We start from the raw sequence: 16,220 nt of genomic DNA, 5'->3' as shown, positions 1-16,220 counted from the left end.
GAGACATATCTTTATGTAATCTAAGGAAAGGCTGTTGCCTCTCCATTCAAAATGCCAAACCTCATAGGTTTCACAGTCCTTGTCCAGAGCCTTGTTAGACTACAGAGTGCACCAGAAAACTGCAAGGGGCTTCAGCGGCAGCAGGCCTGGTAAGTTTCAGACAAGAGAAACAATAATTTGCAATTTATGCTTGTGAGAAGCCCTGGGAAAAAGAGCTGATGAGGTAACTACACATTTATTTCTACCATCCTAAAGTAGGCAGTCAGTGTATCTTTCCATTGGGAGCTGCTTTGTAGTACAGACAAATGGTATTGACCTGCTGCCAAAAGTACATCACTGGGGATTGGGGCCTGGGCAGTTTGGTCTTGGCTAAGACCATGAGCTCCCCATCTGTTTCTTTTCATAGCCGCTCACTCGTGCTCCCATATGGATCTGATGGTAAAACCTGCTCTCTTTAAGCAGTCCATCTTTTGTTTCATTGTGTAACAGGAACACCCAAAGGTGGTGTCCACTGCATGGTTCCAGTCATTTTTATGGTAGCATTCAATAAGACCACAGAAAAACCACCTATTATATTTGAAAGTAGTTGTCCTGCCATTGCTGATCACATAGCTGTCTCTGAAGCAAGTTCCCACTTAATGCTCAATGTCTGTGTAACGTGACAGGTTTGAATATTTTCCTTTTTGGCCAGTTATAGATGTCATTTATCCAATAATAACTCTAAACCAGTGTATGGACATGGAAGCAGAGGTCACCATACTACACAGAAAGGGATCTACACAACAATAAACCACTTTTTCATCACTCCTCATCTACTGTGACAGGTCATCACCATGATCTCTCTATGAACTGCAGGCCTCTCTCCAAATTTTTACATCTTGCTGGCAATAGTAACCCAGGTCTTACTGCAAGTCAAAGATCTGACAGTCTGTGTTACATGTCAAGGATTGATTTTTGTAAGAAAATTACACACCAGGCTATGCACCCTGTCATAATCTTCTTGTGGAGGAAGCAGGGTTGAAAAAATGGAGGAAATAACTTCTACAGGCCTTGATTCCCAGGGCAGACTGCTTAGTTTCATGGGTGAGAAATGTAAGGTCTATGAAAATGAAAACTCTGGTTGCATGTCAGTTTAGCACCGTGAGTGATTAATTACAGACATGTTTTTTCTTTCAGAAGCTGCCTGATAACTGAGCAGCCATTGTAGCCTCTAAAGTTAAAGGAGCATAGCCCTGAAACTTTGCATTGTTAAGCAGCTGAGTGAAGTCCACATGTCCCCTTAAGCTCCTGTTCTCCTTCAGTTTTGCTTTCCACGGGTCATCTGGCACTAACTCCATGGCAAAACTGTGATTTGACCTGTGTGCCTGGTTTCCTGCATGTGTCCCATCCCAAGAGGAGAAGAGAGTCCTGCCCTGCACCTGAGGTTTTATCACAGGTGTGAAGAGCTGCTGCTGACATACCTTTCAGGCCTGTTCATGGCACAGGCCATGCTTCCAGCCTCTACGTTTGAAATGCTTTTCCACATAGATCTTACACTTTTTTTCACTTAAAAGCAGGGCCAAATAATCTGAGTACCCCAGATCTGTGCAGCAATCTGCAGCTGGGGCACCTACTTCTTGTGGCAGTGTTATGTGCACATGGCAAACAGCACTGGCAATAATATTTGCAGCTATGGGTGTGATAATAGGGTGTATGGCAAATCTCACAAACATTGATCTCCACAAATACTTTTCCTGACCTCTTTAACCCCACAATGATGTTCACTGCATCAGAAGAGGAAAGGGCTCTTGGACTATCTAGGACTGTTCCTTGGCTTAAGAATGCCCCTGCATTTTTTTTCCACTCAGATATGAGGACAATGAGTATATTAACATGCATCAGGTCCTTCAACAAAGAGATCCCACCCAGAAAGACCTTCCTATGCACAGACCGCTCTAGTTTTTCATGGAGCTCTCTTGCTCTGCTCAACAGTTCTGCATCAGTCTGACCCCTCACTGCTGCAAGCACTGTGAGACCTCCAGCAAAACAGCAGCAACCATCATTGGTAGGTTTTAGCTCAACCACACAGCACCACTTTTTGTCTGTAATATTAGAGCAGCAATAGGCTGCAGGGTCCTGTGTACCCCACTCCCAACTGCTTTTATTTGTCAGAGTAGCTGGGCAGAAAGCCTGATCACACCTCAGTCCTTTCTGACTTCATACAAGCATACTGACCCAGTCTGAAACTTTTTTCCGAGTTCATAGTGCTTAAGATAACAGTGGAAGACTGTAATTGAAGCTGTGCATGCAGACAGCTGAGCAAAACCACCAGGATTGGACACGTGGCAGAAGTCATCAAAAATTTGCTCTACATCCCAAATAAGTGCTCTGCGAGCTGCATGCAGTAATGCCTCATCCAAACTACCACACCACTACTCTTCTGCCTGCTGCCTAGCCCTGAGCCTCTGGAATGACCATGCCCACTGCTGTGTGCACTCTGTGGGAGCCATGCATTGGATTGATGTCTCCTCCACCACCCTCTTTACATTTGAGGGTGATACTAATGACAGACTTTCAAATACATGCTCTGGGGATTTGTGAGGACAGCTGTTTCTGCCATTGACAGTCTAACAGGACAGTCTTGTCTGTGTGGAGGGTTTTCTGCCATGTGTTTCCTGCATTGACCAATGGATAAGGAAAATTACAGTAAAGGCTACACCTCCACCACCTGCCATTCTCTAAGTGACAGTTCCACATCAGCCAGCCCTTCTGGTTTGCAAGGTCTCTTTTTTTTCCCAGATGCCCCCGGGTCTTGGTGATTTTAACCCAGCGCTGCTGGATTTTCTCTCTACTTCTCCCAAAACCACAGATTAGAGCAAGCAACCTCCAGATGGAGCTCACGATGCACAGACTTCACCGCACCTGATGCGTCCTCTGACCCAAGGAGGGAATAGCAGCTGTGTCTGTGTCTGGTTTGCAAGGTCTCTTTTTTTTCCCAGATGCCCCCGGGTCTTGGTGATTTTAACCCAGCGCTGCTGGATTTTCTCTCTACTTCTCCCAAAACCACAGATTAGAGCAAGCAACCTCCAGATGGAGCTCACGATGCACAGACTTCACCGCACCTGATGCGTCCTCTGACCCAAGGAGGGAATAGCAGCTGTGTCTGTGACTCTGGTGAAAGATGCTATGGAGCTCACGATGCACAGACTTCACCGCACCTGATGCGTCCTCTGACCCAAGGAAGGAATAGCAGCTGTATCTGTAACTCTGGTCCCCTGAAAGATGCTTCCTCTTACTTATCTAAGGAAAACTGAAGCTGCGTGTAACACTCCGCTTTTCGGAATGGAAAGGAGCATTCACAAGGTCCTTCGAAGCATTCAAAGGAGCAGAACACCCATTTGGTTACCTGCTTGTCAAACTGGGTTTACAGCACTAAAAAGCTACAGGACACAGAGAGATGTCATTAATGAGCAGCCCCTCCTGTAGCAGCTCACAGGCCTTGCTCCAGCACTCACAAAGTGATTGTTAAAAGTTGGTGTTTCCTGCACAGTGCATATTATTAGTTCATATTTTCTTTGGAACATGTGTTTACCCCATTATCATACTTAATTTCCACTGCTACAAAACTTCCAGTTCGGTATTCACCTAATAAATACTCTTAAATTTATGAGGCATCAATGCCCTAAGGCCCTTGAGCACCTAATCTTTGGGCAGCTGCCTGCAAGATATTTTGGTTTGCAGTTTTGCTGCATAAAGAATATATATTTTGGTACCAGTATAGCATCACATTCTGCTGTTGTGGGGCACAGAATTGTACAGACACACTCAGCATACCTGAAGACATGATGGGGGGTTCTGGGTTTATTTTTTCAGATTCTGAAAATGGAGTGCTGTCCTAAGAGCTCTCAGTTTCTTTTTCAAAGGGAATGAGAGGTGAGATGTGAAAAATGTTCTAGAAGTTAAAGGAAGGATCTATATATCAGCCTGATTTCCTTAATTATGCTTTTAAATTGTGGAAGTGTCTTGTTGATTGTGCAGCTGTGTGGATGTATATGCAGGTGTATGCACACTTTCAACCATGAATGCATTACTTTGTTCCTCTGCTTTGACCTGTTAAACCACTTGAAACTCAAGTTTATTCTTTTGCTGGATGCAGCCTGCTGAAACTGCAGTCTTTCAGCATTTTGAGCAGCTTGCCTGTTTATGCTGAGTACCTCTTTCAAATCCAGTTTCTTGTAACACCTAGAAATGAGATATGTAGGCTTAGAATAGCATATGATATGAATTCACCTGCAGGTGATTGCTCAAGGGAAGTCTAATGTAGATTAGGCTCCATTAGACTAGCAGATCAAAACCCACGTGTGCTGGCCCAAGCAATGAGGCTGTTTGGATGCACAGTAAAGAGCTCACCAGCTCCCCAAAGCTCAAGGCAAAGAGTTTCTCTTTTTTGTACAGATCATGCTTATATCCCTGTATATAACAATGTACTTGCTGCAGCCTTGACCATACAGTTAGTAGGCAGTATGTGCAGTGCTTTGATTTAAATGGACTCTGACCAAGACTGATGTTCATGTAAACTACAAAAATCTTCATACCTAAGGAAGTTTTTAAGAGCTGGCATATGTAGCACAAGCAGAGCAGAGTTTTCTCCTGAAGGGCAGTTCCAAAAGAGAAAGATTTACCCAGTGGCTTCTTACACAGTCTTATGTTTGGCAAGCAATCGTTTTCTTTTCTTGCAAAAGCCAGGGACTAGCAGACAAATTTTGCAGCCGTCCCTTGAAAATAGCTTTTCCTGATTTAATTTGATCTTGTACCTTTTCTCACACCAGACTTGGTTGAGTCTGTTTTGCTGCTAGTGGTGCTCCTCTGTTCTGCTGTTGTTTCTCCCGGATGTTGAATCCATTTCAAGTTTCATTCGTCCCCATGAGGCAGAACATCATTGTGCCGAGCCACTTCCTTTATTCTTCTTCAGCCTCAAGCCCAGCTCCACTTGCCCATATGACAAAATAGCCCCTTCATACTTTTCTCCTGCTCCTGAGTTGCACAAGTGGTTCTGCTGGGAGTTGAACTTAACCAGAAGTCAGCCTGAACCATGATTTTCTCCATCCTCCAAGCAGAAACTGAATCGGAATTTCTATTTCAAAGTTTTGAGTGGAGCCTCCAGTCCCAGTGGAATCTGAACCAATTGTTTTTTGTTGTTGGGTGCCTGTCTTCCAGCTGCTCCTTTTCTTTGGGATCCGTTCCGTCTTTCTTTTTGGGGGGTCCATCTAGTGTAAAACAAAGTGGGCAGTATCTCTGGCTAAACCCAGTTTAGATCCACCCCCAGCCTGAGCCTGTAAGCTGTGCCTTACCTCTGCCAGGAGTCAGTCTCAAAGTGTTAGAACTCAAAGGGTTAGATCTCAAAGTGACAGCTGTCCTGGGCAGGAGCTGTGTTTGCCATTCGAGCAGAGTTGAGCAGGCTGCTGTGTTATGAGCTGGCAGCATGCAGTGGCACAACACTAGGCAGCCAGGGCCAAATCACTCTCTTCTTGTTCTCCCTAATCAGACTGGAGTCAGGGAAGGTCTGAGATCTGCTCTTTTAAATTTCTTTGTGTGGGAAGTGGCAGAGTTGTCAGCTCATGATGGGATGGGATGACATTTCTTTGCAAAAAGCCAGAGGAATATTGATCTGAAATCTCATAACTTACTCATTCATCTCCTTATTCCCCAACCACAAATAACCACCCCACTCCCATTACACCTCTTCAAGAAACAGTGATCCAAGCTGCTCCATGACAGCAAGGCAGTAACATCCTAATTGCTCTTACATGCAAGGGTAATTATAATGGGGCCTGTGGTGGAGAGATGATTTACCTTCCAGTGTTGAAAGCACAGCTGTAAGTACACAGACCTTCTCTGTGCTTCCTACTGAAACAGCTCCCTTGGCTTCTCAGGTGTCTCACCAAAAGACAGATGAAACCATTTTCTCTCTCCAAATTAGGAGATTTGCCTGAGAACTGACATCTGCTCTCGCAAAGCAGTCAGACAAGGAGCCATGCCATGAAGCACTGATGCACTGCACATTCTCCTCTGCTGCTCAAAACACACAGACAAGTATTAAACCGTTTAGGCTCCAGCTCAAGCAGAATCAACTACTATTGCATCCTGACCCACTCCCAACCTCTGACTTCCCTATGGCATTTACCTCTTGCTGCCCAACAGTAAAATGTGGCTAATTTCACATAAATGCAGCTGTACTCAGTGAGCTAAACCTTCATCTCTCTGGAAGACACTGACAGTAGGTGTAGGGCTTTTGCGAAGAGCTTTGTTAGCTGGGATTGAAGGGTGCAGCCCCATCTCCTGCCCCTGGAGGAGGGGTTGGTGTTTGGGGTGGGAGGGAGGGAGGGGAGGATGACAGGATGTCTCTTGTATAGGAAATGGCAGAATTCAAGCTATGCTTGAAATGACTACAGAAAAGCTTTCTATATACTTGGATGGGTCACTGAGAGCAAATGGGCAGGAGATAAAATTTTATTATGCAAAAAAAATTACCCTGGTTAGCTGTTGTGGCACCAGGGTAATTAAAATCCTATCTCAGAGTAGGTCCAGGTTGTTACCCAAATACAAACGTGAAGATATGTTTATGAAGTAATGGTTAGAGGTTACAGCTCTGAATGTATGATTGCTTCCATCTTATAAAATGAGAAATGTATGAATGAAAAAACCTTTGACATCCATTAGGGAGAGAATTGGCTGGGTGGTCCACAGGTACAAATAGATTAATCTCTATTTTACTCTATCAGAAACAGATTCTGTGCCTGTGAACACTGGCCATGTATTTCTCTCTAAACATCCTTTCCCAGGCTAGGTCACACCAGCTATGTTCTGTCTAGGGTCAAAACAACTATGAAATCTGGAGTGGCTTCCCCAGCAAGAGAATTGCTTCACAATCAAGCAGGTTCACCATTTTTGCCTCTATGTGGGGAGATAGTTTGGCTTCATTCTTGTTATGGCTCTAAGCCCAGGATATATGCAGCTATGTCCAAGCAAGTCCTCTGTCCAGCAACATTTTGTGATAGCTCATTTCCAGTCCTGTAGTGCTGATCTATAGTGGCTTTATCTATAGAGAGAGGCAGAGTGAACAATACTGAGCATCTAAAAGTGATACTGTTATCTTGTTTCAAAATCATATAGAATCTACAGCAAATTGGATTTCTTTGTTGTATTCTGCCTGCTCTTTATCTGGAAATTGCCAAAATGTGTCATGCATGACAGTAAGGTTAACCCAAACCAGTTAAACTCTTTTAATCATGACTTGTCTTTGTCTCTAATAGCTGCAAAGACTTGCTTAATGTTCTGTTGTGTTTTTTAACAAGCATCCAGTGTCAATGGGACTTCATTAAAGAGGGTTTTTTTTAAACTATAGCTCTTGCTTCAATTTGTATTTTGTAATAACCATGTTTAAAGAGGAAAGAAATGTCATGTCCCAAGCCATGAGGGGGGCATGCATCTAAATAGTACAAAGGAACGGGAGCTGTGCAACAGCAGGAAAAGGAAGAAAATGCCAGATCCTCCCCACAGCTGCTCAGAGTTTACTAGAAATAGGAATAGCTGCACTGGGACAAAGGCTTCGTTTGGTTGTTATCTCTTGAATGCACAGAGGAAAGACCATAAGAAACTCCATGTGGGTGCATGTTTATATGTGTGCCTGTAGATATACACATATATATCAGATTGTTCTTAGAGGTCCACAGTAGTAGGACAGAGGCAACAGTGACAAGGTGAAAGAAGGAAAATTCCAGTTAGTTATTAGGACAAATTCCTCACACCTGGAGGGGCTCAGCACTTAACCGAACAAAGGCCTGAACACTCTGACCCAGGTTGGTGTGGCTTTCTGGGGATTAAACAGGATCAACTCCAGAGGTGTTTTCCAGCCTGAATTATTCAAAGTCATATATATGAATATAAATACACATATTCACTTGTAAAATATATGCAGATGCATATTGTTGAATCATAGAATTTTAGGGGTTGGAATGCACCTCAAAGATCATCTAGTCCCAACCCTGTCCCAACCTCCCCATGGCAGGGACACCTCCCCACTAGACCAAGTTGCTCAAGGCTTCAATCAACCTGGCTTTGAATATATCCATGTATATGGTGCACTCCCTCTTTATATTCTACATGAAAAAGGGTGACTAAACTTGTTGAACTGTTGGCTAGTCTTTTCAGTGAAAAGAGAAAAGACCTTTTGGACAGAACCTTCCAGACATGTATGTTCAGTGGTGTTACTCACGCAAATTTCCTCTTAAGCTGAATAGGGTTCCTGGCGTGGGCCACTCTCATGAAAGTGTGTGCAAGACCTGATTTAGAGCTATGATTTGAAGTCAGACTAGAGAAATCAAGCTATAGAAGAGATTCCCATGACCAACTAAGCTGCTGGATCTTTCTTTTGTTAGTCTGAGCAACTAACACAATTGGTGTTTGGCCAATGGATAAGGAAGGTTGTTGTGGAACTGGAAGATCAAATACTGAGGAAAATCATGACCTTTCTTCTGTAAAGAATGATAGTGTGAAATGAGCACTGTTCATGAGAGAGTGAATGAGCTGTTGTCTCTTAAGCTCTGTTTTCAGTTCTTGCTTTGGATCCTATTACCTTTTGCACAGAAACTTCGTTTATTTCTACATTCCCTTCAGCCTAAAGCAATTTATAGGTCTTTTTCTTCCCCTTGTGAGTGGGTGGGAAGCTTTTATTTCAGAATCCTTCAAATAACCAGGCTCAATTTCACCCTCATAAATTTGATCTCCAACGCACATCCCCTTACTAAATAAGCAAATATTTTTCCTAAAACCAGTTTGGCTTATTTCTAGGTTGACCTTCTGTCAACAAAACATGAAGATATTATTGTGACTGGAAACACTTCTTACAGGCCCATAAACCAGGCAAAGCAAAAGGGGAGGGGGGAAGACTCGGGCTTAAAAACCTATTTTGGAAATGTCAATTGAGGAAGCAAACAGCATGAATCATAAAAAACAGTCAAAGAGACAGAGAAACTATGTGTGAACAGTTATTACAATGAAAGAGCTGGTAAATCATCATATGCTTAACTGTCTGTCTATTAAGCTGGAAAATGATATTTCACTTTGTCCCATGGCACTAGCCAGGGGGTTTCCAGGAAGCAGGCTTGGTTCAGCTGGCACAGACCCCTCAGGCCAGCCAGGGCAGGGGGATGACACCAGAATGCCTCGCAGAGGTCCTCAGCTCGTGTATCGTCACAGACAGCTCATGCCAGCTTTGCCAGGAGGGGCAACAGGGTACACAGGGTCCCTCCTCCAACCCATCTGTGGCTGGCAGCTTGGTAGACAATTTCCGTGTGCCACAGGTGAGGAGCAGCTTCTCCAAGGTGCTTGTCACCTTCTTTTCCAGTAAAATTAGAGGTTAGGAGTGTTTGCTCTTCAGTGCCCTGAGAGAAATTATCCTAGCCAGGAACACCAGTCCTGCTGCCTCCTCCAGAGGTCTTCCAGAAGATCTCCAGAACCCTCCTGCCCCCATTGGTCCCCAGAGGTCCAAGCACACAGGTTTGACCCATGCAGTGGCAGGATGACCCAAAGCAGCCAAGGACACAAGCTGGTCTCTGTTTACCTTTTCCCCATCCAAGCCCAGGCAAGGGTGAAGTAAGGTGAGTGATTAGGCACAGCCTGTTCAAACAAGCTGCTTCATAAACCTAAATAAAGGTCTTTCCAGACCTTCCAGCTGAGAAACACTTCCCATGACTCTGGCAGTTTTAGTGCCATTGAGAGAAAAGGCCTGGGGAAGTGCAGGAGAGCTGGTACTGCAAACTCCAGTGTGGCATAGTATCTGCCCAGGAAAGCTTGCTGCTCATTGTACAGGTCCTCCTCAGCAGCAGCAGGAACGGATGACATATCTCAGTGTCCCCTCTTGGATGTGCTTTCCCCATTGATTCAAACCCCTCTCATTACAGCAGCATGGATTGCCAAGTATGTGGTGCTGGGGAACCAGGAAGGACATTTCCCACCACGAAAAGAAGTCCCTTTTCAAGGGATGGGGATACAGTTGGATGCTGATAGAAGTTTTCCTCACCAACCACTGACACACCAACATTCTGGATCAACCAGCAGCTACTGATCTCTCCTTTTCCCTGTGATACTGACTAGGTTGAGTAAACCAAACACAAAGGTTTGGTGAAGAGGAGAGTCCAGTCTGAGCTATGACCTTCTGGAGCAGTCTGGGTGTTATGTCTGTTCAGGGAATAATCCACTCCTGACACTGCATGTAACTCATCCCCTTCCTTCTGGTGGCTCTGACATACGCACAAGTGAGGCACCTTTAGTCAAAGCATGGCAAGTGAAGGAGAAGAAGCCTGCTGAAATCCATTGCAGAGTCAGGTTAGGTTTGTTCCACCAGCAGAAGTTGCTCACTTGTGGCAGAGCTTCACAAGGAAGTGGTGGCTGGGCAGCCATGGGGGTGAACAGACTAGCTGCTGTTTGAGCTGACCACTCATGAAACTACATTGACCTGCTCCCATCTTTTCTTCCTTGCCTTAGGACTTATCCCTGTACGTCACTGCCACCAGTTATGTCACCAACTCCAAAATGGCATAGGAGAGTTTTGGAAAAAGCAAATGGTGAGTGTATGATGCAGCACTAGAGGGTCAAGATATCACAAAAAGTATACTCAGGATGGGGTGCAGGGCATATAGTGCCAATTATCTGCTGTGGTCAGTGGAGTGACAGGGGTCTGTCTCTGCTTTGGTGCCCCTGTTACAGCTTGCTATGCTGTTACTGGGTGTCTCTCTGCCATCATAGCGGGTAGAGAGGAATGGGAGATGAGAACACAGTTCTTAACAGACTTAGGGAAAAGCTGAAGCTGTAAATCAAGATCTTCAATGCATTTCATCTCCTTCCCTTTCAGTATTCATCAAGAAGACAAATGCATACCCAGGAAATAAGGAACAGATGCACAAGCACATCTTGGGACAAACAAATTAACATGCAAGTAAGCAGGCAGGCGAGAGTAGCAATAAAGGGTAATTAGACCACACATGCACCATCAGCATGGAACTGTGTCTCCAAATATTGCCAACACCCCAGAGGTCCACAGCAAAGTGAACTCTTCCATTTTGGCCAGCGATGGTCCCTGGCCAGGACTTTGACTATGAGTACCTGATGCTTTGATGACTGGATGAGTAGTGATGCTCCCCAAGAATAAAAAATCACTGAGGAATATGAAATAGAGCCAGAAAGAAACCACTGGTTCCCTCTTTGGGAGCAAATTCTCTCTTTCCACAGAAACTAAGAAAACCAGAAAGAAATTAGGACAGGTATTGGAAAGCCATTGTAACCTGTTATCTGCTCTTGGGTTTGAGTGTGGCCAGCACATTGCATCTTCCACCCTGCATGAAAGATGAATCTATTGAGGTTGAGACATTCTTCTCTTGTCCACAGTGCTCCATAAACCTTTATCCAGTGGTGTCCCAGGGCACCAGCCTGCAATGCTGTGCAGAACACGATCCTGCAACACCCACAGAAATGCCTTGATGAACTCCTCAAAGGTCAACAGCAGTCCTAAGGTCTCACAAATTCTTGAATAGCAGCTCTGCTTATCAAGCAGTATGGGAGAGGTGATCCTCTCAGGACAGCAGAGCCCAGCATAGCTCCCACAAAGTTCTCACTGCTTCACTGACCCATGCCCACCCCTCCATACTCAGCATTCTAGGCAGCTCCTTTCCATCTGTGCTTGAGGACTGTGATGGCATTTGTTTAGCCAGAACCATTTGCAAAGTTTCCCTGAGGTGGCATTTGACCAGGGCTTTCACCCAAGGCCTGGGAGGTCTCCACTCCTGTGCCTCTCTGAGCTCTGCAGTGCCTATGGGGATTCAGAGAGGCCAGTCAGCAATGTACACTGAAACTGGTGAATTAGCAAGTTGTCAAAAAATGCTAATGTCATCCCTGTGACCAGCCCACCTTCCACTGCAGAAGAGGAGTCTGCTTCTCCTGCCCCACTTGCACCAGATCATTGCACACTGCTTTCCAGCGAGACCAAAGCATTTGCTTAATATCTGAGTTAACTCCTGTGTTCCCCAGACAGGGCAAAGATCAGGCACTCGAAAGAAAATATCTGCAAGGCCTCTCTCTCAAGTTAAAAATGAAACAAGCATGCTCTTTCTTTTACCATTTCCCTCCAACCACAACACACATTGTTCCTCCTTTATCTGTCATCTACCTCCCCAGGACCTTACTTTTCAAGTCCTATTGGCATTCTTTTCTCCTGATCCTCCCTTCTCTCCTCTCCTCTCTTGCACATTGCACAGATCACTCAACCATGTGCTTGGCAGGAGCTGGGCTTCATTAGGTCTTTAGTTATCATGCTCTTTCATGAGCTGCCTGGTGACATCCTGGGAGTACACTGCAGGCTGTCCTTCAGTGGTCAAATGCCTTGGTGGGGTGTTGGTTGGTTTTCTCAAGTCAACAGAAGAAGTCTGAAATATAAGTATCACCAAATCATAGAAGGTTTGGGTTGGCAGGGATCTTTAAAGGTCACTGAGTCCAATCCCCCTGCAGTGAGCAGGGACACCTTCAACTAGATCAGGTTGCTCAGGGCCTGATAAGGTCTTGAGCCTTATGGCCTGACACTGGGCATCTTCAGCACAGCACAGCATGCAGGCAGGAGGGAGGTGGTACTTTTCCTTGTCAGAAGAGTATGAAAATGCTCCATGTCCTCCAGCCTTTTGCTGGGGGAAATATTTATTCTATTCTCCATGTCTCCAGATCCTAAGGACTATTGCCTGCCCCCTGCCAAACAGACCATCTTAATGTGGTCCCAAAAGTCATTTCCATGAGCAGTCTCCTCTGGTGACTCTCCCTCTTTAATCACAGGGCAACACAAATGGAAGAGACCTGGTGGGCTCTATCTAGTCCTTTGCTATAGTAGTTAGGTCATAAAAAGTCCCCTGCAGAGACTTATCCTTAGCTTCCTGGAACTATTCTAGGGAATGTTTAGTTAGAAAGAGTAATATTTATGTTAAGCACAATCAAAGAATCAAACGCCAAGTGCAGGTTTCAGTTCTGGTTTGGCATTTCCTGAGCCAAATCCCAACAACTTATGAAATCTTTAAACCTTCATGTTTGCATTTCACACTCTCTCTCACGTGCGCGTATGCCTCCATCCAGGCTATCTTGCTATTCCACAGTGTAGGAATAACAAGCTTGCTTTTAGGTGAAAGACCATGCCCAGGGTTCCCATGTATCACCCACTGAATAGGTCCCCAGTTGCATGACAGGCTGGGGTCATGCTGAGAAGCAGCCACCTCTGAACATATTGCAGCACTCACTGAATGGCTTCCAACAATGTGAGAGCTTCATTTGTGAGACTCCTAAGGAAATTGCATCCAGTTGTCATTGCAAAAGAGGGAATTTAAGGCATGCACAATGTAATTATTCCCACTGGGAACTGCCAAAAACAACAAGGGTGGCACCCCATTGCTGTGAAGGGGGAAAAAGTGCTGTAGAATATCTCCTGCTGTGTGTGGCTGGGACTTTGATGTCCCATCTCCTCTGAGCACAGGCCTTCCCCACAGCACCCACTTTGCCAGCCTCCCATGCCCTCCCAGTGCCACAGGAGAGCATCAACAGGGCTGAAGGCAGAGTTGAACCCAACCAACAAGCCACAAGCTCTTTGGCTGTTTGGTGTGGGGCAGGGACCTGTACCTAGCAGGGCTAGGCCACCAGCAAAGGATTTGGAAGGTCAAAATTTCATTTGCAACATGTTATCTGCAAATTACTTAGATCCAAATAGGCATTTAGGTCATGAGTTTTCTGGATTTAACTGGAAGTTTGATGTCTAAATATTTCTGAGGATCTGTATGTAAAATGAGAATAACAGCACCCCAAATTTTAACAAAGGTATTTTTGAGGAGAAAGAAATTCCACTTGGTGAGGTGGGCAGAACTGGCAGACACGGAAAGGTATGCCTGAGGGGCACTGCTCTCCTTCACCAGGAGCTTCCCAGCCAGGACTAGCACAGGAGGCTCTGTGCCAGCATGCAGCTGATGCCCTGCCATCCAGGGCACATCCTGTCAATGTTCACAAGCCACAAGGTTTCTGACTCAGGTGCTTTGCTTTTGCAAATGAGCCACAATGAGCAAAGGCAACCATCACTGGGCTGTCAGGCTGGAAAGACCAGGGAAATCACTCATCTGTAAGCTGTCCCAAGCTCCATTGCCACCCTCTGGGCTCTGCAAAACATCTTCACTTGTCACCACAGTTTGAAAAGACACGGGAAGCAACACCTGGATCAGATCTAGGCTTCATTAATCTGTAAAATGTCCTTTTTTCTCTACCCAAACTCTTCTGTTCCCAGAGTACAAAGCAAAACATAGCAAAGAGCTCTGGGGGAGGCCGGGCCTGGAAGAGGCTCAAAAGAACCTAATCTCATTCTTCTGTGTATGTTTTTGCTTTGTAAAGTCTTTTGTATACGTTTTTGCTCCAGATGTCAGGAGCAGAATGGAGCAGCCAAGCTGTGGGTGACAGAGCAGCCAGAGGAGAGGCCATAGGGCTGTCACAGGCATGTTGACCAGCCAGTGGGCATGCCACACACAGGTGGCATTGCCCTCACTGTCCCCCAGCTTTGCTGGCATTTGCAAGGCTACTAACTTATTGGTGTGAAAGACAGCCTGGCCACTGGTTGCTAAGAGCAGCTATCTCTCATCTGATCTCCCATGAGGAGGATAGCTCAAGTGAAACCATTGAATGAGTCTGAGCAATGGCTGGAGCTGGGTGTCATGGGTGTGACACAGTTCTGCCAGCTGCCCAAATGCAAGAAGTGCCCCACAGACAACCAGTTGCACAGTGAAATGGCCAAAGCCCACGTTGATTAATCTCCAGCATCAGGTCTAGATTTCAGAAGTTGTTTTGGTCTGTGTGTTAAATAATACCAGTGCCTTACTGAAAGTACATTTGCAGAGGTTTAACAGCAATTAAATGCATATGTATCTCTTGCATGGGAGCTCAGCTTCACTGAATATGGTTTCAATAATCAAGTGGTATTTTGTTTACATGTTGTAATTATCATACTAAAATCTATACACACACCTCACTGGAGACAATGATCATTTTAATGTATGGCAGCCTTTGCAACAGACAGCAGGATATAGAGATAAAAGGTGACCAGCTGAATGTGGGGTTAGCACCAGTAAGGTTACCCAACAACACAAACACATCTGAGTGGGGTCCCTGGCATCTGACAAGATAGGCACAGCTTTCAGCTCTTCATCTGAAAGCTGCTAGGTAGCTAGCTGAAATACTTGGAAGATGGACGAGAAGACTCGTTTGGGGTGCTCTGTCTCCCGACAGGGTCACAACATGGATGGAGTATTTATCCTCATACGCATGACTATATGCTTCACACAGCTAGGACTCACAATTAATTTGAAGACAATGCTCCCATTGAGCAACAGGATGTAGGATCCCAAATGTTAGCCCTTTAGGATTGTCTAGGCCTGCCAGAAAGGGCTGAGAGTCACACAGGAGAATTTTCCTTTTGGAGAACCAGAGGTAATTTCTGAGAACTGACGAATACAGTATGATTCAGCACCAACTGCCATAAATCAAACACAAGTGACTCAATACCATTTCTGGTTCAAAAGCCTTCAGCACCCCCACTTTCCCTCTTGCATTTGTACCTCCCTCCTCATGGTTGTCTTCCCAATCTGCAGGGTAAGCTCTTGGAGGAAGATGCTCTGTTGATATTGAATGCTTAACCCAGAGATCTTGCCTAACAAGTCATACCCAGTGCCCCAGTGAGGACATAGACAGTGCATTTAGCCTAGGAGATAGTCAGTAAGAAGTGGTGAGAAGTAGTATTTGAGATCTTATGTTTTCTCTCAGTTGAGAATGTGGACAACCCTGCCCCATTCCAGGGCAACCTCCACCTGCCCACTGGAACTGGGAGAAAGAGCTCAATGCAGGCAAGTAAAGGTGAAAAAAGTGTGGTTTTTTATCTCTCCACCTCATAGCCTATTCTTTTCCCTGCCACCCCCAACATCACCCCGACCACACTGCAGAAAGGAGTGACTGGTTGATACCCTGGCTGGGGTATCTTCCTCCGGCCTCAGTCACAGGGTTTGGTGGGGAAGGTCACTATACAAGGTCTAAGTCAGCGGTTAAGCTCTGAGCAAAACCCCTGCATGGGTTCAGAGCAGTGTAGGTGCATGGTGTTCCTGCAATGGGTACTGTCAGCCAGT

Source organism: Acanthisitta chloris, unplaced genomic scaffold (genome assembly GCF_000695815.1).
Source record: "Acanthisitta chloris isolate BGI_N310 unplaced genomic scaffold, ASM69581v1 scaffold17550, whole genome shotgun sequence".
Lineage (NCBI taxonomy): Eukaryota > Metazoa > Chordata > Aves > Passeriformes > Acanthisittidae > Acanthisitta > Acanthisitta chloris.
This window is presented reverse-complemented; position numbering follows the sequence as displayed.